This window comes from Hemitrygon akajei, chromosome 3 (assembly GCF_048418815.1).
Source record: "Hemitrygon akajei chromosome 3, sHemAka1.3, whole genome shotgun sequence".
Taxonomy (NCBI): Eukaryota; Metazoa; Chordata; class Chondrichthyes; order Myliobatiformes; family Dasyatidae; genus Hemitrygon; species Hemitrygon akajei.
Genome location: NC_133126.1, coordinates 109,641,393 through 109,667,504, shown reverse-complemented (window position 1 = coordinate 109,667,504; position 26,112 = coordinate 109,641,393).

The following is a 26,112-nucleotide window of genomic DNA, read 5'->3' as shown; positions in this document are numbered from 1 at the left end:
AATGGAATGAACTCAGTCTTATGGTGCAAAGAGTGGGAAGTTTTGCAAGAAAGCTTCTCTGTCTCAAACAACTCATTGATAATGACCTAACCTGAAGGCCATTGATCTAAAGCATTGGCTTGCTTCCTCCCTCCACGGATGTTGCATCTTCTGAGGATTTAGTGACACTTTCATTGATATCTCAGATTTGCAGCATCCTGTGGTAATCGGCATTTGCACTTTTTTTTATCAGCTGTGGCTCAGCAAGTGAGAACATCATGCCTACAAGTCTAACATCATACACTCAAGGCAATTGTCCAGAAGAACATTCATAATAGAATGAATCTCTAACAAAAGGGGAAAATATTGAAGGCACAGTTTGCCACTTCCATTGTAAATTTCCATAATGAAGAGAATAGGTTAAATCAGTGTATAATGGGATGTTCAATGGTCTGTGTGCACTCCTTGCACTGAGGAGTTTGTTTCCGTGCTGTATCCCTTAACTTTGGTTATTTAAAGGAAGCCATCGATTGTTCTTCAGCCAAGTATCACTGAAATGGATTTTCCAGTCATATTTCCCATTCCTGCTCATAAAATTTTTCAATACCATTTTCATTCAACTGTTGTGTGCACTTTTCAATGAATGTTTCCTTGCATTTGCCTTGTGAAACAGCAAATACGTCTGTCAGGATTCAGCTCCCTGTTGGTGTGATAAAGCCAGTTATGAAACTATAAAACCAGATTGCCTTAAAAACAGATACCTCATTGAAATACAGGTATTACACAACTGCCATGTTCCCGATGGGTCAAGAAATCAAAAATGATACAAGGAGCAATTTCTTTCTAGAAGGAATGACCCACTGCCGGGGGAGTAGTGAAGGCAGATTCAATCCTAATGTTCATAAAGGAGATGAATAAAAAAAGGATTAGTAGGGCCGTGGGACTAGCTGGATTGATCTCATGTGGAACTGGTTATGGTCTTTAGGGAGAAAGAAATCAAATGGCCCCCTACTGTGCTGTAATCATACTAGGATTCTGAGAAATTCAATAACACACTACAGACAAAATCTTTCCTCACACCACTTCTAAATATCTAAACCCACACTGCGAGATGTGGTTTACTTCAGTGTCAAAAACAAAGAAACATAGAAAACCTACAGCACAAAACAGGCCCTTCGGCCCACAAAGCTGTGCCGAACAGGTCTTTAACTTAGAAATTACCTAGGTTTATCCACAGCCCTCTATTTTTCTAAGCTTCATGTACCAATACAAAAGTCTCTTAAAAGACCCTATCGTATCCGCCTTCACCACCGTGGCCGGGTTGAACTCCATCTGCCACTTCTCAGCCCAGTTTTGCATCCTATCAACGTCCCACTGTAACCTCTGACAGCCCTCCACACTATCCACAACACCTCCAACCTTTATGCCATCAGCAAAATTACTAACCCATCACTCCACTTCTTCATCCAGGTCATTTATAAAAATCACAAAGAGTAGGGTCCCAGAACAGATCCCTGAGGCACACCACTGGTCACCGAACTTCATGCAGAATATGACCCGTCTACAACCACTCTTTGTCTTCTGTGAGCAAGCCAGTTCTGGATCCACAAAGCAATGTCCCCTTGGGTTCCATGCCTCCTTCCTTTCTCAATAAGCCTTGCATGGGGTACCTTATCAAATGCCTTGCTGAAATCCATATACACTACATCTACTGCTCTTCCTTCATCAATGTGTTTACTCACATCCTCAGAAAATTCAATCAGGCTCATAAGGCACAACCTGCCTTTGACAAAGCCATGCTGCCTATTCCTAATCATATTATGCCTCGCCAAATGTTCATAAATCCTGCCTCTCAGGATCTTCTCCATCAACTTACCAATCACTGAAGTAAGACTCACTGATCTATAATTTCCTGGGCAATCTCTACTCCCTTTCTTGAATAAGGGAACAACATCCACAACTCTCCAATCCTCCAGAACCTCTCCCATCCGCATTGATGATGCAAAGATCATCGCCAGAGGCTCAGCAATCTCCTCCCTCACCTCCCACAGTAGCTTGGGGTACATCTCACCCGGTCCCGGTGACTTATCCAACTTGATGCTTTCCAAGAGCTCCAGCACATCCTCTTTCTTAATATCTACATGCTCAAGCTTTTCAGTCTGCTGCAAGTCATCACTACAATCACCAAGATCATTTTCCATAGTGAATACTGAAATACAGTATTCATTAAGTACCTCTGCTATCTCTTCCAGTTCCATACGCATTTTACCACTGTCACACTTGGTTGGTCCTACTCTCTCACATCTTATCCTCTTGCTCTTCACATACTTATAGAATGCCTTGGGGTTTTCTTTAATCCTGTGCACCAAGACCTTCTCATAGCCCCATCTGGCTCTTCTAATTTCATTCTTAAGCTCCTTCCTTTTCGCCTTATAATCTTCTAGATCTAAATCATTACCTCATTTTTTTAACCTTTCATAAGCTCTTCCTGACTAGATTTAAACAGCCTTTGTACACCACAGTTCCAGTACCCTCCCATCCTTTCCCAGTCTCATTGGAACATACCTATGCAGAACCCCACGCAAATGTCCCTGAACATTTGCCGCATTTCTTCCATACATTTCCTAAGAATATCTGTTCCCAATTTATGCTTCCAAGTTCCTGCCTGATAGCCTCATATTTCCCCTTACTCCAGTTAAACACTTTCCTAACTTGTCTGTCCCTATCCCTCTCCAATGATATGGTAAAGGAGATAGAATTGTGATCACTATCTCCAAAATGCTCTCCCACTGAGAGATCTGACACCTGACCAGGTTCATTTCCCAATACCAGATCAAGTACAGCCTCTCCTCTTGTGGGCTTATCTACATATTGTGTCAAGAAACCTTTTTGAACATACCTAATGAATCCCACCCCATCTAAATCCCTTGCTCCAGGGAGATGCCAATCGATATTTGGGAAATTAAAATCTCCCACCACAACAACCCTGTTATTACTACACCTTTCCAGAATCTGTTTCCCTATCTGCTCCTCAATGTCCCTGTTACTATTGGGTAGTCTATAAAAAACACCCGGTAGAGTTATTGACCCCTTCCTGTTTTTGTTTTAACTTACACCTACAGAGACTCTGTAGACAATCCCTCCATGACTTTCTCCTTTTCTGTAGCCGTGACACTACCTCTGATCAACAGTGCCACATCTAAAGCCTGACACTCGAAGTAACCATTCCTGCCCCTGCACCATCCAAGTCTCTGTAATGGCCATCACATCATAACTCCAAGTACTGATCCATGCTCTAAGCTCATCTGCTATGTTCATAATACTCATTGCATTAAAATCAACACATCTCAAATCGTCAGTCTGAACGTGTCCCTTCTCTATCACCTGCTTATCCTCCCTCATACACTGTCTCCAAGCTTTCTCTATTTGTGAGCCAACTGCCTCTTCCTCCATCTCTTAGTTCAGTTCCCACCCCCAGCATTTCTAGTTTAAACTCTCCCCAGTAGCCTTAGCAAACCTCCCTGCCGGGATATTAGTCCCCTTCGGATTCAAGTGTAACCTGGCCTTTTTGTACAGGTCACACCTGCCCCAAAAGTGGTCCTAATGATCCAGAAATCTGAACCCCTGCCCCCTGCTCCAATCCCTCAGCCATGTATTTATCCTCCACCTCACTCTATTCCTTTTCTCACTGTCACGGGGCACAGGCAGTAATCCCAAGATTACTACCTTTGAGGTCCTGCTTCTCAACTTCCTTCCTAACTCCCTGTAGTCTGTTTTCAGGACCTCCTCCCTTTTAATACCTATGTCATTGGTACCAGTATGTACCATGACCTCTGGCTGGTCTCCTTCCCACTTCAGGATATCATGGATGCAATCAGAAACATCCCGGACCCAGGCATCTGGGAGGCAAACTACCAACTGTGCTTCTTTCCTGCGTCCACAGAATCGCCTGTCTGACCCCTAACTATAGAGTCCCCTATCACTGTTGCCATCCTCTTCCTTTCCCTACCCTTCTGAGCCACAGGGCCAGACTCTGTGCCAGAGGTGCAGCCACTGCTGCTTCCCCCATTTAGGTTGTTCCTCCCAACAGTACTCAAACAGGAGTAATTATTGTTAAGAAGGACAGCCATTGGGGTACTCTCTAGTATCTGACTCTTCCCTTCCCTTTCCTGGCTGTTACCCACTTATCTGTCTCATGAGGCCCTGGTGTGACTACCTGCCTATAGCTCCTATCTAACACCTCCTCACTCTCCCTGACCAGTCAAAGGTCATCGAGCTGCATCTCCAGTTCCCTAACACGGTCCCGCGTTGCACCTGGTGCAGATGTAGCCATCTGGGAGGCTGGGAGTCTCCCGGATTTCCCACATCTGACACCGAGCACAGAACACCAGCCTCACACACATTTCCTGTCTGTCTTCTGCACAGGCAACCTATCTCGCCTCGACCCATTATTGCCGAAGCCCCGTTGAGCCAAAGCTTTCCTACTCTGATGCCTGCTCTATAAGGCTGTCTCCTTTTAAACTCTTCTCACTGTTCTACCTGCCTGATGTCCACGCACTTGCGCAGTCGTGCCCCGATCAAACTGCTGAAGAAATGACCATCTCCTTTTAAACTCTTCTCACTGTTCTACCTGCCTGATGTCCACGCACTTGCGCAGTCGTGCCCCGATCAAACCACTGAAGAAATAACCATCTCCTTTTAAACGCTTCTCACAGTTCTACCTGCCTGATGTCCACGCACTTGCGCAGTCGTGCCCCGATCAAACCACTGAAGAAATAACGATTGCCTGAACTATTGAGTAGTTCCACCATGGTCTTTATTGCCGATTGGCCTGGACATTTCCAGAGGAACTATTTGTATGTGGAAGTGGTTGCTAAGCTCAGAAAGTTGCATAAGGGATGAAGCTGCAGACATGGATGAGGATGGAATGAAGACAGTACATCGTTGTGGCAGAGTTGAAAGCCTTTGAGAGGACAGTGGCAGGAAGGTCAGAGGAGCTGACAAGGGATGGGAGAAAGCAGAGGGGGAAGACCCTACTGTTATGATTTGTAACTCCAAAACATTAAATTAATTGAAAAGAAATGACAGCAGTCTAAAATGTAAATCTAACTTTGATTTTTATTTTAAGTGAGGTGGGCACATATGACACAGTGGCATGATGACGTAGGTCATTCACATATCTCTTACATACAGTAGAAGCATAATACATTAATTAGTCAACAAAGAATGCTTAATCAAACAATGTATTTATAATATTCCCCAATATTTCTGATACATTAAAAACACTATACCTATATTATCAGTGGGTCAGTAGGGGTGTGAGGGTAGAAGATGATGAGGAAACCGAGCATTAAGATGGAGAATGTTAGGGAACTGAGTTTCTGATATTCAGCAACTTAACAGCTACAACCAAAGCTCCTGTAGTTCATAAAGGATAAGCCTCTGTATGAAGAGTGAGCATGCAGCTACAGATCAAACAATTACCAAAAATCTCCAATACTATGAAATCAATTTTCTACAGACAGTGGTATGAAAGCAATAATTGTGGACGAGGTTGAGAGTCCATGTGAGGCCTTTCTGAATAAGTGATCCACTGGATCGTTGGATCACTTTAGAGCTGTTGTACAGCTTGCAATGAAGAGCTCAGTGAACAACTTGTTTAAGATACCAAGTGAATTCATTATTGGTTGATACCTGAAGTGATCCAGAAGTAACTGCCTGAACATGTTTGATCTACAGTTGCAGCTTGCATGCACACAGCTGCCTGCTCACTCTTCACAAGTAATGCTGTTCACTGTAAATAATTAAGTGATTATATAATTTCATGTATACAAATAGCTTAATTGATTGTATGCATTAGTTTCATTTCTTAAAGGGGAAGGAATTTCATTATTTTCCCAGCAGTGGAGATGAGGGGAAATCTCTCCAAAGTGAAGTGCAATCTGGAGTTAACTGTGGTCTATAAAGAATTGCCCAAAAAGCAGAGGTGGAAGCACAGAAGAAAAAAATAACTTGGTGGTTCTAGATAGGGTTGACACTGGGGTTGGACGGGATATACCTCAGGTTACCAAGGGAAGCAGGGGAAAAGATTGCTCCACCTTTGGTGATGACCTTTGCATCCTCACTGACCTCAGAAGTAATACCAGATAATTGGTGGAAGGCAAATGTTATTCCTTAGTTCAAGAAAGGAAGTAGAGATAATCCTAGGAATAATAGACCTGTGAGTGGATAAATAATTGGAGTGAATGCTTAGAGACAAGATTTAAGAGCATTTAGTGAAGCATTGTCTGATTAAGGATAGTCAGCATGGCTTTGTGAGGGGCAGGCCATGCCTCACGAACCTGGATGAATTTGTTGAGGATGTGACAAAGCACACTGATGAAGGTAGAGCAATGGATGTGGTGTCTATGGATTTTGTAAGGCATTTGATAGGATTCCCCATGGTACGCTCATTCAGAGAGTCAGGAGACATGGGATCCAGGGAAACTTGGCTGAATGGGTGCAAATTGACTTGCCCATAGAAAGCAGAGGGTGGTAGCAGATGCAGTATTCTGCCTGGAGGTCAGTGACCAATAGTGTTCTGCAGAGATCTGTCGTGGGACCTCTGCTCTTTGTGAACTTTATCAATAACTGGGATGAGGAAGTGGATGGGTAGGACATTAACGCTTCAGATGACAAAGTTGGGTGGAGATGTGGATAGTGTAGAGGATTCTGGTAGGTTGCAACGGGACATTGGCAAGATGCAGAAAGTGGTAAATGAAACTGAACGTGGAAAAGTGTGAAGTGATTTATTTTGGAAGGTCAAATTTGAATGCAGAATACAAGCTTAATGGCAGGATTCTTAGCAGACTGGAGTAAAAGAGGGATCCTAGAGTCCACGCCTACAGGTCCCTGTAAGTTGCCGTGCAAGTTGATTCGGATATTACGAAGACGTACGGTGCATTGGTCTTCATTAGTTGGAGGTTTGCGTTCAAGAGCTGCAGTGTAATATTACAGCTCTATCCAACCTTGGTTAAGCCACACTTGGAATATTGTGTTCTGTCCTGGTCACCCCATTTTAGGAAGGATGTGGTATCTTTAAAAAGAATGTAGAGGAGATTTACCAGGATGCTGCCTGGACTAAAGGACATCTATGTTCTTAAATGTTGAAATCAAAATCCGCATTCACCGCTGACAGCTTGCTGCACAGTCCCACCGCCCTCGAAGTAGAAATATTCCCCCACAGGTTCCCCTTAAATGTTTCAGCTTTCACCCTTAACCTACGACCTCTAGTTGTAGTCTCGTCCAGCCTCAGTGCAAAAAGTCTGCTTGCACATTTCCTGTGTTCCAGGGAATAGTGTCCTAATCTATTCAACCTTTCCCTAGAACTCAAGTCACAGCAACATCTTTGTGAAGTTTCTCAGCACTCTTTGCATCTTATTGATATTTTTCCTGTAATTATATAGATGACCAGAATTGCACACAATACTCCAAATTTGAATTTTGCTATTGCCTTAAACCACTTCATCATAACATCTGTAACGTTCTCGCTCGGGTGTAACGGAACGCTGAACTAAACGTCGAGTTAAACCGTAGTCAATGAAAACAAGGTCACAGTAAGATTAACCATTTACTGTTCACTCTTCACATTAACGTATGGTGAAAACTGTTGATAAAACAATACAAGATTGGTACAGTGTTTGTTTCCTTCTAAATATCACATTTACATCGTGAATACTTGCAAAGGTAAAACTACAATAACTACATTACATTAAAGTGCAGCAGTCAGAATCTACCTGCTCCATTGACTGCTTTAAATACACTTCAACACAAACTATCCCGACTCTTTAACTAACGAATACATAAACCTTATCGACCGTCGTTACTTTTAACAGAATCAGCGTTAACATTTTAATTCAACATATCGGTTATCTCATGACTTACAGCGTTGCTTTCACTGTGTTTTTGGTGCGTAGAGAGAAACTGCTCACGCTGTGGCGCCACATGTGAGCGCCCCCCACCCTTGCGTTTATCCCAAACCGGTATTTTCCCACAAGACGCGGCGAAACCGGATGTGACGTCATCACAGCCGTGATATATTACAGACAAATGAATTTACTTAAACAATCCTAACTTTAACTAAAAAATGCTAACAAACAAATTACTAAACGAAAATATTATAAACTAAATAACTGCCATAAAGGCAGCACAACATCCCAACTCCTATTCAATATTCTGATTTATGAAGGCCAATGTGTCAAAAATTTTCATTACATCCCTCTCTACCTGTGATGCCACTTTCAAGGAATTATGGATGAGTATTCCCAGATCCCTCTGTTCTACCACACATCTCAGTGCCCTAACATTCATTACGTAAGTCCTACCCTGGTTTGTCCTCTCAAAGTACAACAGTCTAATGGAAACTAAGGTAAAAAAGTGAAACTTCAGGAAAAGTGGAATTGAGCTTTAAAATTTGCACTTGTGAAAAATGATTTGACCTTTTTCTGCTGCCATTATTAGAGATTTTTGTTCCAGATTTTTGTCAGTAAGATTTATTATCATTTCTGTTAAATCTCTGGTTATGGGAATTACCGGCTTTGTGTTAATTGGAGATGGAGAAAAATGATAAAATTATGGATGTGAGTTGCAACAAGATACACCACTGGTGAGGCTGACATTTATTGCCTGTCCCTGGCTATGTAGTGATGCTGTGCCATGTTTTGATGTAGTTTTGGTAGAACTGGAGAAATGAATAGGTCAAATCAGAGAGCTTTTGCATTGGACTGAAATCCAATATGGGCCAGACTGAATAAGACCAACAAATGCCTTTCTGAAGGATGCCGTTACATAGTAGATTTAATCACATTCTGATAGCTCCATGGTCACCTCTACTGAGATGACCATTTTTCCACTTCTTGACTTAGCTATCTACCCAGGGAGTGGGGGCATGTTCAAGACAGTTACCTCCATAGGAGATTCTTAAAGTAAAGGTAGTCCCTGTTTTGAGATTACTTTTAGAATCATGCAGAATGGTAAACAACCTTTCTGTCCATCAGATCCAAATTACACATCAAACACTCATTTCCACCAATCGGACACTAGTATTGGTTTATTCTCTCACATTATCATTATCTTCCTGGTTCCTACCATTCACTTTTTCCAGATGCCAGTTAACTTAGCATCTGACATGCAAACAGAAAGTGGAGCACTCAGGAGAAACCCACAGGGCCAAAGGGACAACACACAGATGGTGTCAGCGCTCGGGAGCAAATACAGGACACTCAACCTGTTAGGTAGCAGCTCTACTGTGTGAGTCACATGCAGTAACAAAGCCCCCTTTAAGTTTTGCCATAGATTTTAAAAAGAACTGGTGATTACATGGACATTTAATTTTTTTGTCTCAGTAGCACAATATCTAAATGAATCCTTGCAGCCAACAATGTAATTTCAAGTGTGGTCACTGTGGCAACATACAAAACCCAATTTGTATTCAGCAAGATTCACTATGAGCAAGCTAAATAATGAACTTGAAAGATATTGTTTGAGGAATAAAAACTGGTGAGGATTCCATAAGTGTTCTGTTGCTGTTCTTCAAGTTGGTATTGAGGAATCAATGACAGCAACCTGGGAGGTCATTTCACTCAGCAAGTAGCATTCCAACAATGCAACTAAGAGAATGATCATCTGAGTGAGGAGGTTTCAGAATCAAGTCCCACAAAGTATTGAAGACAAGCAGCACTGTCTGAGGCACGAGCAGCCAGAATGTCAAATGTTTTGTCTGCGTTTTCATGTAGCTGGTACAGCACTGTGTCATAGTATGATGCACATATGTATAGGTAGGGTGCCTAAGATTTTTGCACAGTACTGAATTTGTCAACGTGGAGCTGAGAATGAATCTGTAGATCTGGCAGGAGCAAAGGATGTTGGCAATTGTGAGGGCGGATTGCCATGGAAGGGGTGTGGGACAGGTGGTAGACAAGGAGTACCTGGGGTGGGCCGGGGTGGGGTGGCATGGGTGCAGACACACCCAGCCCTGACCCACCAGGCAAGGAAATTTGATTGTAAACAATTGGTTTATTGATCATTACAGAAGGTCTCTCTGGTGCTTCCAGCTCCCTCCCTTTTCCTAACCATGCTTCTCCTCACCCTTCCCACTCTCAGTCCACAATGGAGACCCATATCAGAATCCGGTTTATCATCACGCACATATGTCATGGTATATATATATGTCATATATATAGCTAAGACTTTTACACGTGACTGTATATAACCCAGTGACATTGTTTCGAATAAATACAGGAAGGTTATCCTCAAACTCCTGGCCAATATTTTCCCCTTGCCCAAGACTGGGGCTGAGAGGGAAATTGGATCAGCATGACAAAATGGGAGAGCAGACTCGATGGGCCAAACAGCCTAATTCTGCTCCTATATCTTATGGTCTTATATCGCAAGAACAGACTGCTTATGTTTGTCACTAATGGAGTTGGTGGGACCTTGTGAAACAAAATGAATGTGTAGACTGTATAGTACATCTATGCAGAGTCAGCATTTACTACCTACAACAGTGATTTATCCTGCCTGAACAAGACTGCCAATTTAATATTAATTTGTTCCATATGACCTGGAGTGACCATCCAGATTCATTCCAGTGAGGGCCTCTGGAGTCTGTGACATGAGGAACTATTTCTTATCAGATTGTGCAGCATTCAATCCCAATTCTCTTCAAGAAATGGTCGACATTTACATCTCTCAATCCATCTCCATTCTGACAGTGTAATATTGTGGTTCCAGCTGATGACCTCTGTTTATAAATAGTGAAGTGCCATTCTGCAATTGCGACAGCAGCTTCCTGGTAATTTTCCTTAGGGACTCCTTATCCTGAGGAAAATTGCAAACAATCATATTGCTCAATGTGCTGAGGTATATGAAGTGCAATCCTATTACTGTTATTTATCACTTCACCCCCTTGGCATATTTGTCAAAATGGTCAACTTAACAATCTGATTATTATGCTGTTGGAGAAAGTCCTCTTCAAATAATGACTTTAAACCATAGTGTAATTAACTTTAGTAACAAATACAAAGGTATATTTCACATATTACAGCCAGGAGCAGGTGTTTGCATTATTAAATATCTACAAGCTTGAGCTAGAATCAGTGACATTTCTTGCAGCCAGGTATTACAGGGTCAGTTCTCAGTGTCAGTTTGTGGATCTTCTGCACCAGTGAAATAAAGGCATTCACAATGTTATCTCTTAAGGTGGTATATAGTGGGACTTCCTAACATGCATTTTTCAAAGTCAGTGAAGACTGGTTAACATGAGGAAATCTGCAGATGCTGGAAATTCAAAACAACAACACACACAAAATGCTGGTGGAACGCAGCAGGCCAGGCAGCATCTATAGGGAGAAGCGTTGTCTATGTCTCGGCCCGAAACGTCAACAGTTCTTCCCCTTATAGATGCTGCCTGGCCTGCTGTGTTCCACCAGCATTTTGTGTGTGTTGAAGACTGGTTAAATCCTTAAGTACTGTAAATGGGAAAATGTTGTCCCAGTATACAAGAAGGAACACCACACTGACCTTGGTAAATATAGAACAGTAAACTTAATGTGTATCATAAGATAATGGATATATTAATAAAGAAAGAGGTGGAAAGCAGCTGGTAAGAACAGGCATGGTAGCAGAAAACCAGCATGGGTTCAGAAAGGAGAAATCATGTTTTACTAATATGAGTTCTATGAAGAGGGAACTAAAATTTATGATAACAATAGAGCAGTTAATATCATTTACTTGAACTTTCTGAAGGTACTCAACAAGAGTTTAATAATCAAATTACAGGAGGTAAGGTGTGTGAATGTATGCAGAATTGGCTCAGAAACAGAAAACAATGAGTTATGGTGAGAGGATCATTTTCACACTTGGAAGATGTTAAAAGTGAGGTTCCATAGGGATCAGTTTTGGGGCTGCTTCTGGTTTAAATTTACATTGATGATTTGGATAAGTGCATAACAAATAAACTAGTACAATTAGGGGGATGGGCTGATAACATTCAGGCAGCAGAATTAATACAGCTAAATGTGGGCAGATAAATGGCAGATGAAATTTAATGTAAGTAAATGTCAGGAGAAGTAGTAGAAATATGAGATATACAATGGGGGATCTTGAGTTAGAAAGTGAACTGCATGAGAAGGATTTGGGTGTCCTGATAGACTCATCACTATCAACATCTAGATAATGCACAGAAGCGACTAGGAAGGCTGATAGAATGTTGGGTATAGAATGGGCTCAGTGGAGTTCAAGTCTACAGATGCTCTTCTTAAGAGTATAATGCGCTTGCGAGGCCACTGTACAATTTTGGTCTTCTTATTTTCTCAGGGATGTGATGGCACTGGAGGGATTTCAGAGAAGGGCAACGAGACTCATTCCAGGTCTGCAAGGTATGAGCTATAAAGAAAGATTGAAAGAATTAAATCTTTTTATCCTAAGTAAACATAGAATGAGAGGAGACATGATAGAAGTGTTCAAAATCATTAAGTGTATAAGTAAGGTGGATGCCAGCTGCTAATTCAAAGTTAATCAATCAACGAGGACACGGATAGAGACGGGATTAAAGGGCGATTTCAGATTAACATCAGGAAGCATTTCTTTACACAGTGAATTGTGAACACCTGGAACAAGCTACCTAGTTGTGTAGTTGAGAGTAGTACCTTAGAGACTTTCTAATCTAAACTAGACAGTTCTTTCAACACACTGTGAATAGGAATTTGCTGGTCCGAATGGCCTGTTCTTGTCAAAAACTTTCTAATGTTCTTCCTTGCTTGCTTAGGTGCTAGAAATGCTGAGCAAGATCTGAATAGGATCCAGTACAGAGATAAAGCAATGTTGCATGGTGGTGTAGTTTTTCACCTTTGCTGTTAAAGCAGAGTGATGCCAATCCCTCAGGTGGACAAATCGAATCTCATTTCAAAAGAGAATGAGTTCTTGAAGAAAAACAATGATTTTTCTTCAGAATCCAGAACCAATAAATAAAAGTCATGGAAGCTTTGTGTGCAGGATAGAAGCTATTTTACACATAGCTACATATCACCAAGCAACATTGAAGGAGGTAGCTTGTTAGTTGTTACGTTGATGATGCTGATTGGGGAGCAGGTGTAACCTCTGCACATCTTCAAACAATATCATGAGTTCTTCAACACATATCAGAACAATGAGAATATTCATCTAAAGAACTGTTTGTCATGCTGATGTTGAATTTAGAATGCCCTGTTTCAGAGAATGCAGCACAGCCAGCCAACCTGCATTGATGTTACAGCCTGGAAATTCAGCTCTTTTCTTTGTGAATAAGGCATAAACCGTGTAATCGTTTGATATGGAAATTGCTGGTTGGAGGGATATTGAACCAGAGTGAATTGGATAATCAAGGCCATTGCTCACAAAGTCCTTCATGGGTCAAATATTGAAACGTGTATATTTGCTTATAGGTTGTGAAAAAATATTTAATTATATTAACCTATTTCCATGCCAATATGGAAGAACTGGGTTAATGGAAGGGAGATTTGGGTTTAGGAATAATAGATGTTTTACTGACATTGTTAGTATTGAACTCAGTGTGGCCCTGGGTCTGTGTCTAACAGCTTTGTTGTCATGTGGACTTCACCGCAGGTTAGATTATTAATAGCTTCTTTTAACCCAGACTTGTAAATAACCCTCAGTTTCAACCTTTGAAACATCTTTATTTACATTGATTTGTATCTCCCAGCCTGGTATTCTTGAACATAATTTTCAATTAACTGCCAACTAATACCAATTTGTGTTATTTATACTCCAAATGACACTTTAATCTGGCTTGTTAAAACTTGATGATTTGTGTGGTGCCTTCGAGAAGCACTGGAAAGCCTGTGCGTTTTACTGAGGTTCTTTTAGAAAACAATTACTACTTTGATACTGAAATTGCAGTAGTTAGTTTGCATAGTCTCACAACAGTCGCAGATAACATTTTAGATAATAATGACAAAAAACAAAATACTGGAAGCACTCAGCAGATTAGAATCATAGAGAAGTACAGCACAAAAACAGGCCGTTCAGCCCACCTAGCCCATACTGAAGCCATGTAAACTGCCTACTCCCATCGACCTGCACCTGGACCATAGCCCTCCATACCCATACTATCCACGTACCTACCCAAACTTCTCTTACCCCTTAACATTGAACAGCATGCACCATTTGCACTGGCAGCTCGTTCCACACTTTCACGACCCTCTGATTGAAGAAGTTGCCCCTCATGTTCCCTTTAAACTTTTCACCTTTCACCATTAACCCATGATCTCTAGTTGCAGCCTACTCAACCTCAGTGGAAAAAGCCTGCTTGCATTTACCCTATCTATACCCCTCATAATTTTGTATACCTCTAGCAAATCTCCCCTCAATTTTCTACATTCTGAAGAATACAGTCCTGACCTATTCAATCTTTCCTGATAACTCAGGTCCTCCAGACCCAGCAACATCCTTGTCAATTTTCTCTGTACTCTTTCAATCATACTTACATCTTTCCTGTAGGTTGGTGATTGATTTATGAAGGCCAATGTGCCAAAAGCTTTCTTTATGACCCTCATTAAATTTGCTGATGATACCACAGTGGTGGGGCTCATCAGCAAAAATGATGAAACAATGTAGAGGGAGGAGGTCAAACACCTAGAGAGCTGGTGCAGTGACAACAACTTGATGCTTAATGTCACCAAAACCAAGGAGATGATGGTTGATTTCAGACGGTCTCAGCCTGAGCACACACCCCTCAGCATCTGCGGCTCCACAGTGGAGAGAGTGGAAAACATCAAGTTCCTTGGGGTGCAGATCTCAGACAATCTCACCTGGTCCAGGAACACCACTGGGATTGTGAAACGAGCCCAGCAGAGATTGCACTTTCTGACGAAGCTTAAACAAGCATCACTCCCCACTAACATTTTAACTACATTCTACCAAGGTGTGGTTGAGAGTGTGCTGACCTTTTGCATCACAACCTGGTACTCCAGCTGCAGTGCTGCTGACAAAAAAGCCTTGCAGAGGGTGGTTAGGGGAGCAGAGAAGGTTATTGGGGTCTCCCTACTTTCTGTCCAAGATCTCTTTCAGAGTCGATGCCTCCAGAAGGCACGGTACATCATTAAAGACCCCTCACACCCTCTCCATGAACTGTTTGTTCTTCTGCCATCAGGCAAAGGTTACAGGAGCATCAAAACTAAAACCACAAGGCTACTAAACAGCTTCCTCCCACAGGCAGTCAGACTGCTAAATAGCTGCTCTACCCAACTCTGCTTTGGATACTTTTAACTTGCACTGGACGCTTATAACTTGATTTTAACCAACATGTGGCTGTTGTGTTTTACTATTTATTGTTGTGTTTATTATTTAGTGTTGCGCTTGTTATGTTATGACTGCACTGCTCCTGGGAAACGCTGTCTCATTCTGCCCTGCAGAGCTGATGTACAGTTAGCATGACAATAAAGTTTTTGAATCCTGAATTTTAAATCTCTCTACCTGTGATGCCACATTCAATGAATTATGTACCTGTATTCCCAAATCCTTTTGTTCGCCCACACCCTTCAGTGCCCTACTGTTCACTGTGTAAGACCTACCCTGGTTCTTCTTACCAAAGTGCAAAAGGACAGGCAGCATATGTGCCAAAGAGAAACAGAATTCAAGTTTCAGATTTAGACGGCATCGGAAATAGGGAAGAAAGGAAAGCAAGTTAGTGTTCAGTTTTTCCGCCACTTCTCCCTTCAAATATTATGTGTCACCCTCTCAAAATGCAGAGATACCTGTGGATCCTGTTTCAGTCTCTGCCACAGCTCCAGGCCTCATTCTCCATCACCTGCCATGGAATCCGAACATTTCATCCTCTGCTAAATTCACGCCGTCAGCTGCCAGTTCCCCTCCTTTCTTGCACTCACAACAGAAAATATCCTGTTTTCAGAATGCAGCCCATATTGCCTCCCACTCAGACCTCAACTTGATTGGACACCTCCAGAACACAGATCCCACCATCTCCAATTCCAGTTCCGACTGTCATCAACACCTCCAGACTGCAGACCCTACCACCTCCTATGTGGACCTCGATTCAATCAAACACCTCCAGACTGCAGACCCTGCCATTTCCTATGTGGACCTCGATTCAATCAGACACCTCCAGGCTGCAGACCCTGCCACCTCCTATGTGGACCTCGATTCAATCAGACACCTCCAGACTGCAGACCCTGCCATCTCCTATGTGGACCTCGATTCAATCAGACACCTCTAGACTGCAGACCCTGCCACCTCCTATGTGGACCTCGATTCAATCAGACACCTCCAGACTGCAGACCCTGCCACCTCCTATGTGGACCTCGATTCAATCAGACACCTCCAGACTGCAGACCCTGCCACCTCCTATGTGGACCTCGATTCAATCAAACACCTCCAGACTGCAGACCCTGTCATCTCCTATGTGGACCTCGATTCAATCAGACACCTCCAGACTGCAGACCCTGCCATCTCCTATGTGGACCTCGATTCAATCAAACACCTTCAGACTGCAATCCCTGCCATCTCCTATGTGGACCTCGATTCAATCAGACACCTCCAGGCTGCAGACCCTGCCACCTCCTATGTGGACCTCGATTCAATCAGACACCTCCAGACTGCAGACCCTGCCACCTCCTATGTGGACCTCGATTCAATCAGACACCTCCAGACTGCAGACCCTGCCATCTCCTATGTGGACCTCGATTCAATCAGACACCTCCAGACTGCAGACCCTGCCATCTCCTATGTGGACCTCGATTCAATCAGACACCTCCAGACTGCAGACCCTGCCATCTCCTATGTGGACCTCGATTCAATCAAACACCTTCAGACTGCAATCCCTGCCATCTCCTATGTGGACCTCGATTCAATCAGACACCTCCAGGCTGCAGACCCTGCCACCTCCTATGTGGACCTCGATTCAATCAGACACCTCCAGACTGCAGACCCTGCCACCTCCTATGTGGACCTCGATTCAATCAGACACCTCCAGACTGCAGACCCTGCCATCTCCTATGTGGACCTCGATTCAATCAGACACCTCCAGACTGCAGACCCTGCCACCTCCTATGTGGACCTCGATTCAATCAAACACCTCCAGACTGCAATCCCTGCATTCTCCTATGTGGACCTCGATTCAATCAGACACCTCCAGACTGCAGACCCTGCCACCTCCTATGTGGACTTTGATTCAATCAGACACCTCCAGACTGCAGACCCTGCCACCTCCTATGTGGACCTCGATTCAATCAGACACCTCCAGACTGCAATCCCTGCCACCTCTCGAGTGGGCCTCAGTTCCATCTGATGCCTCCAGACCACGTCCCGAGTGAACCTCAATTCCATCGACACCTCCAGATTGTGGATCCCACTGTTACCAACTCCAGTTCCAGTGACACCAGGCACCTTCACATAGCAACCATGTGGCCTCCAGCTCCTACTCTGGCCTTGGTCATTTCCACTTCCAGGCCAAAGCTTTATCCATTCCTGCAGGAGCCCTGAGCTCCCCTTCCCCTACCACTATTCCCTAACTTCCGGTCTCTCAGGCTCTCAGAGCCTCCACCTTCATCCCACGCTACTTTTCTGAACACCCCAACTCTCCCCTGTCCTCTGACACTTTCAACTCTCTTCCACTCTCTGATCCCAGTCTATCCCTGCCATGCCTCTACCAAAGGCCTTAACTTTGCCTGAAACTCAGTGAGTTCCATGCCCGCCACAATGGCTCTTCTTTCATTGTCTCTGTTTCTGAGCTCACCTCTTTGGCAAGAATTCTCCACCACACGCTTATGATCCCCTTCTCCTGTCTCCAACCCTCCTCCTCTTCATGGACATCTCACTCTGGTTTTCTACCTGCCTTGGATCTTTTCATAAGACCATAAGGTATAGGAGCAGAACTAGGCCATTTGGTCCATTGAGTCTGTCTGCCATTTCATCACAGCTGCTCTAATTTTCCTCTGAGCCCCATCTCCTGCCTCCTCCCCATATCCGTTCATGCCCTGGTCAATCATGAATCTATCAACCACTGCCTTAAATATACATAAAGACTTGGCCTCCACAACTGCCTGTGGCAAAGAATTCCACAGATATGCCACTCTCTGGTTAAATAAATTCCTCCTCATTTCTGTTCTGAAAAGACAGCCCTCTATTCTAAGGCTGCATCTTCTGGTCTTTGACTCTCCTGCCTTAGGAAACATCCTTTCCACATCCACTCTATCAAGGTCTTTCACCATTCGATGGGTTTCAATGAGGTCACCCTGCATTCTTTGGAAATCCAGCAAATACAGGCCCAGAGCCATCAAACATTCTTCATTTGACAAGCTATTTAATCCTGGAATCATTTGTGAACCTTCTTTAAACCCTGTCCATTCAACCTTTGAACCCTGTCCATTCATCCTTTAAACCCTCTCCATTCATCCTTTAAACCCTCGTCATTTATCTTTGAAGCCTCGTCATTGCCTCCAGGTGTCGCTCCTTCCATAACTACCTTGTCCATCCAGCCCTCTCCACTGGTCTTTCTCCTGGCACTTATCCCTGCAAGTGGAAGCAGTGCTACACCTGCCCATTCACCCCTTCCCTCACCTCCATTCAAGGCCATAAACAGTCCTTCCAAGTGAGGCAACACTTCACATTCAAATCGATGGGGTCATCAACTTGTATCCAATACTCCTGATGTGACCTCCTCTGTATCGATGAGACTCATCTGAGAATAGGGGATCATTTTGTCAAGCATCTTAACTCCATCTGCAAAAAAAACAGGATTTCCCGGTGGCCAACCATTTTAATTCTAATCCCTATTCACATCCAACATGTCAGTCCATGGCCTGTTATAATGAGGCTACACTCATGGTGAAGGAGCAACACCTCATATTCCATCTGGGTAGCCTCCAACCTGATGGCATGAATATTGATTTCTCCAACTTCCAGTAAAATTCCCCCTCCCCTTGTCTTCCTCAGTTGTCTTCAATTATCCACTGCACCCCCACCCCCTCTTAGCTCTTCTCTTATCCTCATCTGTTATCACCTCCCACTGGTGTAACTCCCCCTTCCCTTCGTCTCATGGTCCACTCTCCTCTATCAGATTCCTTCTTTTCCGACCCTTTACCTTTTCCACCTATCACCTCCCAGTTTCATACTTCATCCCCTCTCCCCGTAGCTTCACTTATCACCTTCTAGCTTGCCCCTTTCTTTTCCCTACCTTCTTCTTCTGGCTTCTACCCCCTTCTTTTCTGGTCCTGCTGAAGGGTCTTGGCCCAAACCATGACTGCTTATTCATTTCCATAGATGCTGCCTGACCTGCTGAGTTCCTCCTTCATTTTTGTGTGTGTTCTGGTCTTCCAGCATCTCTCTTTTAGTATTCAGTTGCAGAGAAGATGTGGAAAGGGCATGTAGAAAAATTGATGAGTCTCTGATAGGATTTGACCAAATGGGTTAATTGGGAAAGTTACAAACACATTAAGCTTCTGTGTGTATTTAATGTGTTGTGAAAGGCCAGGCTAGGATATACACAGGAATACATATAGGATAAGAAACAACTGAAGTACATGGTAACCAACAGAAATAGTCTTGTCTGATACAGGCTGAAAGAAAGAGAGTTACCCGGAGCTGGAGTATTCAATGTTAAATTCTGAAGGCTGCAACGTGCCCAGCTGGAAGATGAGGTGTTGTTCCTCAAGCTAGTTTAAAGTGTTATCTGGAGGATAAATTACACAACTCAGATCCAAGTCTGCAGTTAATTGAAAACTAAATTCAAAAACTCCAGGCTGGGAGATGCAAAATGATGTAAATAAAGCTGTTCTCCTGAGGTTAAGAGGTTCATTGATTATCAAAGCATATATCCGTATACAACTCTGAAATTTATCTTCTCCAGATAGCCACGAAACAAATAAAGAACATGAAGTCATTCAGAGAGAAATGTCAAATCCACCCCACATGCAAAAAAAGAATGGCATCCCAATCATCAATCCCCTAAACCAACCCCTGCGTACAAAACGGAACAGGAACATCGAGCCCCAAAAAGCAAACCCTCCCCTGCACAAAAAGCTAATAGAACACAAGACCATCACCCCCCCCCCCACAACGCCCTCCCCACAAACAACAAAACAGGAAAGGAACAGGTGATAAAAAACACAAATATAAAAACCATAAAGACACCAAGTCCAATCCATAAACGCAGAACCACGATACCATCCTACGACATCACAAACATTCATCAAAAGAGGGAGACACCTCTGAAGGCAGAGAGGCCTACTTGCCTACCACAGTAAGCCACACAGTGATAGGCCATTCACAGACTCCTTCTCTGGCAGCGATCAAAAGTCTGGCCGTCAGGACTGAAACTCTTGCTCACCTTTTGCATTCTCCTCGATGTCTCAGTCTTTCTCGATACTTTAATCAGTGATTAATGGACACTTTAAATGGCAAGCAACACACACAAAATGCTGGTGGAACGCAGCAGGCCAGGCAGCATCTGTAGGGAGAAGCACTGTCAATGTTTTGGGCCGAGACCCTTCATCAGTCCTGCTTTAAATTCACTCAATAACTTTGTCACCACAAGCATCTGTGGGAATGAATTATACAAATTCACCACACCCTGGCTAAAGAAATTCCTCATCATCTCTGTTCTAAAGTGACATCCTTTTATTCTAAGGCTATGCCCTCTGGTCCTAGACTCCCCCACTATAGGAAACATCTTCCCATGTCCACTCTATCTAGTCCTTTCACTATTCAATGTTTCAGTGAGATTCCCCTCCAGGCATTCTTCTAAACTCCAGTATGTCCAGGCCTAGAGCCATCATGCATTAACCCTTTCATTCTTTGGATTATTCTCATGAACCTTCTCTGGACTCTTAATGATGCCAGCACAATTTTCTGAGATAAGAGGCCCAAAATTTCTCACAATATTTCAAGTGCAGTCTGACTAATGCCTTGTAAAGCCTCAACATGTCATCCTTGCTTTTACTGTAAATTCTAATCCTTGCAAAATGAATACTAACAAGCATTTGCGTTCCTTTCCACCCTCTCAAACTGTAAGCTAATCTTTAGGGAGTCCCAGACAAGGACTCTTTACAACTCTGATTTCTGAATTTTCTCCCTATTTGGGAAACAGTCTACCTCTTTACTCCTGTCAAAAGGCATGACCATACACTTCCCCACAGTATATTCAATATGTCATTTCTTTGCCCGTTCTTCTTCAGCAAACTCCCTGCTTCCTCAACACTACCTGCCCTTCCATCTGTCTAGTATCATTCACAAACTTGTCCACAAATCTATCAATCCCATCATCCAAATCATTGATAAAAAACAGAAAAGAAGTGGTCCCAACACTGACCTCTGCAGGCATTACTAGTAACCAACAGCCAATCAGAATAGGCCACCTTTAATTTCCTCTCTTTGCCTCCTGCCTGTCAGCCAATTTTCTCCCCATGCTGGTATCTTTCCTGCAATACCATAGGCTCTTATCTTGTTTAGCAGCCTCATGTGTGGCACCTTGTCAAAGACCTTCTGAAAATCCACGTAAACAACATCCACTGGCCCTCTGTTGTCTATTCTGCCTGTTATTTTCTCAAAGCATTCCAATGGATTTGGCAGGCAAGATTTTCCCTTAAAGAAAAGATGCTGACTTCAGCCTATTTTATCATGTACCTTCTAGAATCCCTAAAAACTCATCCTTAATAAATCTTCCCAACCACTTAAGCCAGGCTAACTGGCCTGTAATGTCTTGGCTTTTTGCTCCCTCCCTTCTTAAAGAGTGGAATAACAATTACAATTTTCCAGTCCTTTGGAACCATTTTAAAATCAAGTGATTCTTGAAAGATCATTACTAATGTCTCCACAATGCCTTGACTGTTTGGGCCCCTTGTCCATTCGTCCCTCCCCATTAATTTCCCTCCTGGAGCATATTCCTGCAAGCAAGAGAAATGCTACAATTGCCCTCTCACCTTCATTCAGGGCCCTAAGCAGTCCTTCCAGATGAGGCAATAGATCACCTGTGACTCTGTTGGGGTCATCTATAGCATCTGGTGCACCTGATATGGGGACCACTTTATCGAATACCTCTGTTCCATCCATCAAAAGCGGAATTTCCTGTTGGCCAACCATTTTAATTCCTATTCCCATTCCGACATATCAGTCCACAGCCTCCTAGAGTGGAGAAGCAACACCTTGTATTCTGTCTGGGCAACCACTAACTGATGGCAAGTACATTAATTTCTCTATCTGGTAATTTTTTTTTCTTTTCCCCTCTCCTTTCCTCTTCTGTTCCTCATTCTGGCCCTCTTTACCTTTCCAACCCACCTGGTTTCACCTATTACTTTCAAGCAAGCCTCCTTATCCTCCCCCTATCTTTTCATTCTGGCATCATCCCCCTTCCTGTCCAGTCCTGATGAAGGGTCGCAGCCTGTTTTTAGATACTGCCTGACCTGCTGAGTTCCTCCAGCATTTCCAGAATTCCTCTTTTTGCTTTTACTCATATTTATCTTCTGTTCAATCACTGATCCCTGCTCGATGCCCCACTTGTTTTGTGAAATCAGTTTCATGGGTTTGGTGAGTGGAGACAGAAGACACTCACTATAGTAAGTTACCCATTTATCTGCAGGACAGGACAAACAATAAACCATTCAAGTTAACTTGAATGGTTTTTTCAGAAACAAACACAAGAATCCAGTCTGATGAGTGCTGCAGTGTCAGGGGTGTTTTTCTCATCAGTGGGTATAGAAGCACAGAAAACATGGTGTTGGATTGGCAGGGAGAGTTCGGGACTATAGAGACAGAGATGTGAGTTCAAATCCCACCACGGCAGCTGAGGAATAAACATAGCTCTACTCAACCTTTGGTCCACCCCTGGCTAACCTTTGACCCATACCTCTTATTAGTTTATTTGCTTAATAAATTATCCATTACCATTTAGTACAAGCAAATGGCAAAAGATTTAAAGAGAGATATTAAGTTGTTGCAGGCACTCAGGAAAACAAGAAGAAAACGAATAGGACAGATGTGATGTCCTTATTGCTGATTAGTTATGATAGTGATGGTTTAAACACAGGTAAACCATTCAAGTTAACTCAGGTACAAATACTTATCTAAAGTGTGCACCTGGGACTGCCGCACATTTCTACTGTTTCCAAGGCACCATCCACGACCTGATCCATGGTGACCCAGAGAGCAAAAGAGACTGCATGCCTCAGAGCACTAGATTTGTACTCTACTGGCACCATGACATCATCAGCTAAACTTCAGTGAGTGGGAATGCTCCTTAAGCAGGTCAATCCCTAGCTAGCATGGGGGAGTAACTTCTGGTAAACAGGTGAGATGGACACTTACTGCAACAATGGGGAATGCAGGTACATAGCGTAGGTAGTACATGAGCATGTCTACGTCTTCTGATGCTTATGTGGGTCCTCTACTTCAAATTCAAAGCAGTAACACCATATCAAATGCTTCTTTATTGCATATCATCCATTAAACTGACCAACCTAAACTCATCTCCATGGCTGTATAAGTTAGATATAGCAAAAATAAAATGTATTGAGTCCAAACCAATCAACTGGCAGACAGCATTTACAATCATCTACAAAAGGTGCTGATTTGTATTTTTTCAAACTTTTCTTTCCTGTTTGGAAGTAATAACTAGAAACTAAATAAAATAAAATTTTAATCTAAGGCAGCTGTGTCTCCAACTGTCCAGACTGAAGCCTGCCTTTTCATTCCCTACATCTTCTCACCTCTACTGCTGCTCTCCTTTCTTTCATCCTCTCTACATCCTCATCCCTGTACAAAGTATATTTCTATGAATTTCATCAATCATTTCTGAAACTTTAATTAAATGACCTCCCAGCGCCAATTACATGCGTGTGAAGTGAGTCTTTGAACAAATTTTCAAAAAGAGAAGCCAATTGGCATCCAGCAGACTCTTCCAACCAACCTCACAACATTGTTGGAATTTTGTTGTCAGTTGAAGTAAGGATATTGATGCACCATCGATAACTCTCGGAGACGTGAGGCGAGATATAGGCTTTTATTGGCTGAAAGAAAGATCAAGCAGCAATTGACCACCATGCTACATCCTGGAGACTGAGGCCGGGGCGGTGTCTCCAATCGCCTTTATACCGGGGTCAGTGGGAGGAGCCATAGGAGCAGTCAGCGGGGGGGGGGGGGGGGTTGTCCAGACAGGTATATGTAGCTCACCACAGATATTAAGATGCAAGTGTTATCTCTCATGCTCTTTCTGAAAATAGTGCTTGGGAACATACATAAGCCTGACTGGGCAGATCGAGCCTCTGTTTAATTTTATGTGTTGACAAAATATGAAGCTTATTGACAATGACAGAATTTTATTCTCCATTTCTAACTAACCGGAATTGAGGAGCCATTTAAGTTCAATCCCATTGCTTGGTCTGGAGTCACATTTGGACTAGACTGGGCAGAGAAGGCACATTTCCATCACTTGAAGTATATTAGTGAATGATGTGTTTTTACAATAATTTTGTCTTTTCTTGGTTATTGAGACTAACTTTGGTTAAGAATTTCCAGAGATTTATTTTATTGAATTTATTCCTCAGCTGCCGTGGTGGGATTTGAACTCACATCTCTGTCTCTATAGTCCCGAACTCTCCCTGCCAATCCAACACCATGTTTTCTGTGCTTCTATACCCACTGATGAGAAAAACACCCCTGACACTGCAGCACTCATCAGACTGGATTCTTGTGTTTGTTTCTGAAAGAGTGTTTAAACCATCACTATCCTAACTAATCAGCAATAAGGATTTTAATAGCCAACCTGTATTAAACTACTATCCTGCTCTTTAAACACAGCTCTACCCAACCTTTGGTCCACCCCGGCTAACCTTTGACCCATACCTCTTATTAGTTTATTTGCTTAATAAATTATCCATTACCATTAAGTACAAGCAAATGGCAAAAGATTTAAAGAGAGATATTAAGTTGTTGCAGGCATTCAGGAAAACAAGAAGAAAACAAATAGGACAGATGTGATTACTTAGGAGCTGGGATAGATTCAATGGGCTGAATATTCTCAAAATAAATAGGCAATAACTATCTCCATGCTTTGGAATATTTTCCTATGATATATATAATTTTTTGATTTGCTCATATTTGATAAGCAAAACAATAATATCATTTCTGGAAAAATCCTCTACATTTACTCTTTGAAAACCTTATATTAATTTCATATGGTTGAATGATGAGAGGCAATATATAATGTATTAAATATATTAAATGCAATAATTTCTGTAGACATCAAAACAGCATCTTTTGAAGGTGCAAGATTACTTGACTGCTACAATCATATTGGACTCTTCACTTCACAGATGTCTGCTGTTTGGAGATTGCTGTTCTAGGGTGGGGTAGCTTTCCAGGATAAGTTTGTCAGGCTATAGGTTCATAGATAGTGTGCTAAAGACTGTAGGCTTGATCATTCTAGCTTCTATTCATTCTGTTCGTCTACAAACACTAACCCTGTCAGCTCATTTCAAAGTTTGGTGGTGACTTGTTTTCTGTGAAATGCCAATCCTACCTCGCAAACCCTATCCCTCCTCAAATGTAGGCTCCAGGAACTCTGGACATTCTGGTTGAAACTTCTGACATTTTATTTATCTCGATCCAAAGTCCTTCTGGTATTAAAAACTAATCTACTGAGTTTGAAAGCCAGGAAACCACACACAAAATGCTAGAGGAACTCAACAGGCCAGTCAGCATCTATGGAAATGAATAAACAGTTAATTTTTCAGGACAAGATCCTTCTTCAGGACTGCTAAAAATAAAAATAAAAATAATGAATAGTCGAGGATGTTATGAAAAACATGTTTAACTCAATGATAAGGCTTCAACAAGGAATTAAGAGGAATGAATAAATAGCAAGGAGTGAAAGCAGTAGAGATTTGTAAGCCTTTTCATTTTACCTAAAACATTTGCAATCTATTTTAACTGCAGTTCATAATCTATAATGCAACTTCTGAGTAGATTTATTAGTGTAATATTATGATCTGTTTCTGTATCTGTAATGTGAAAAATTCAACCAAAGATCTTCATACACAGACAAATCAATGGCACTTATATACTGCATTTTATGTACATTGTTTTATA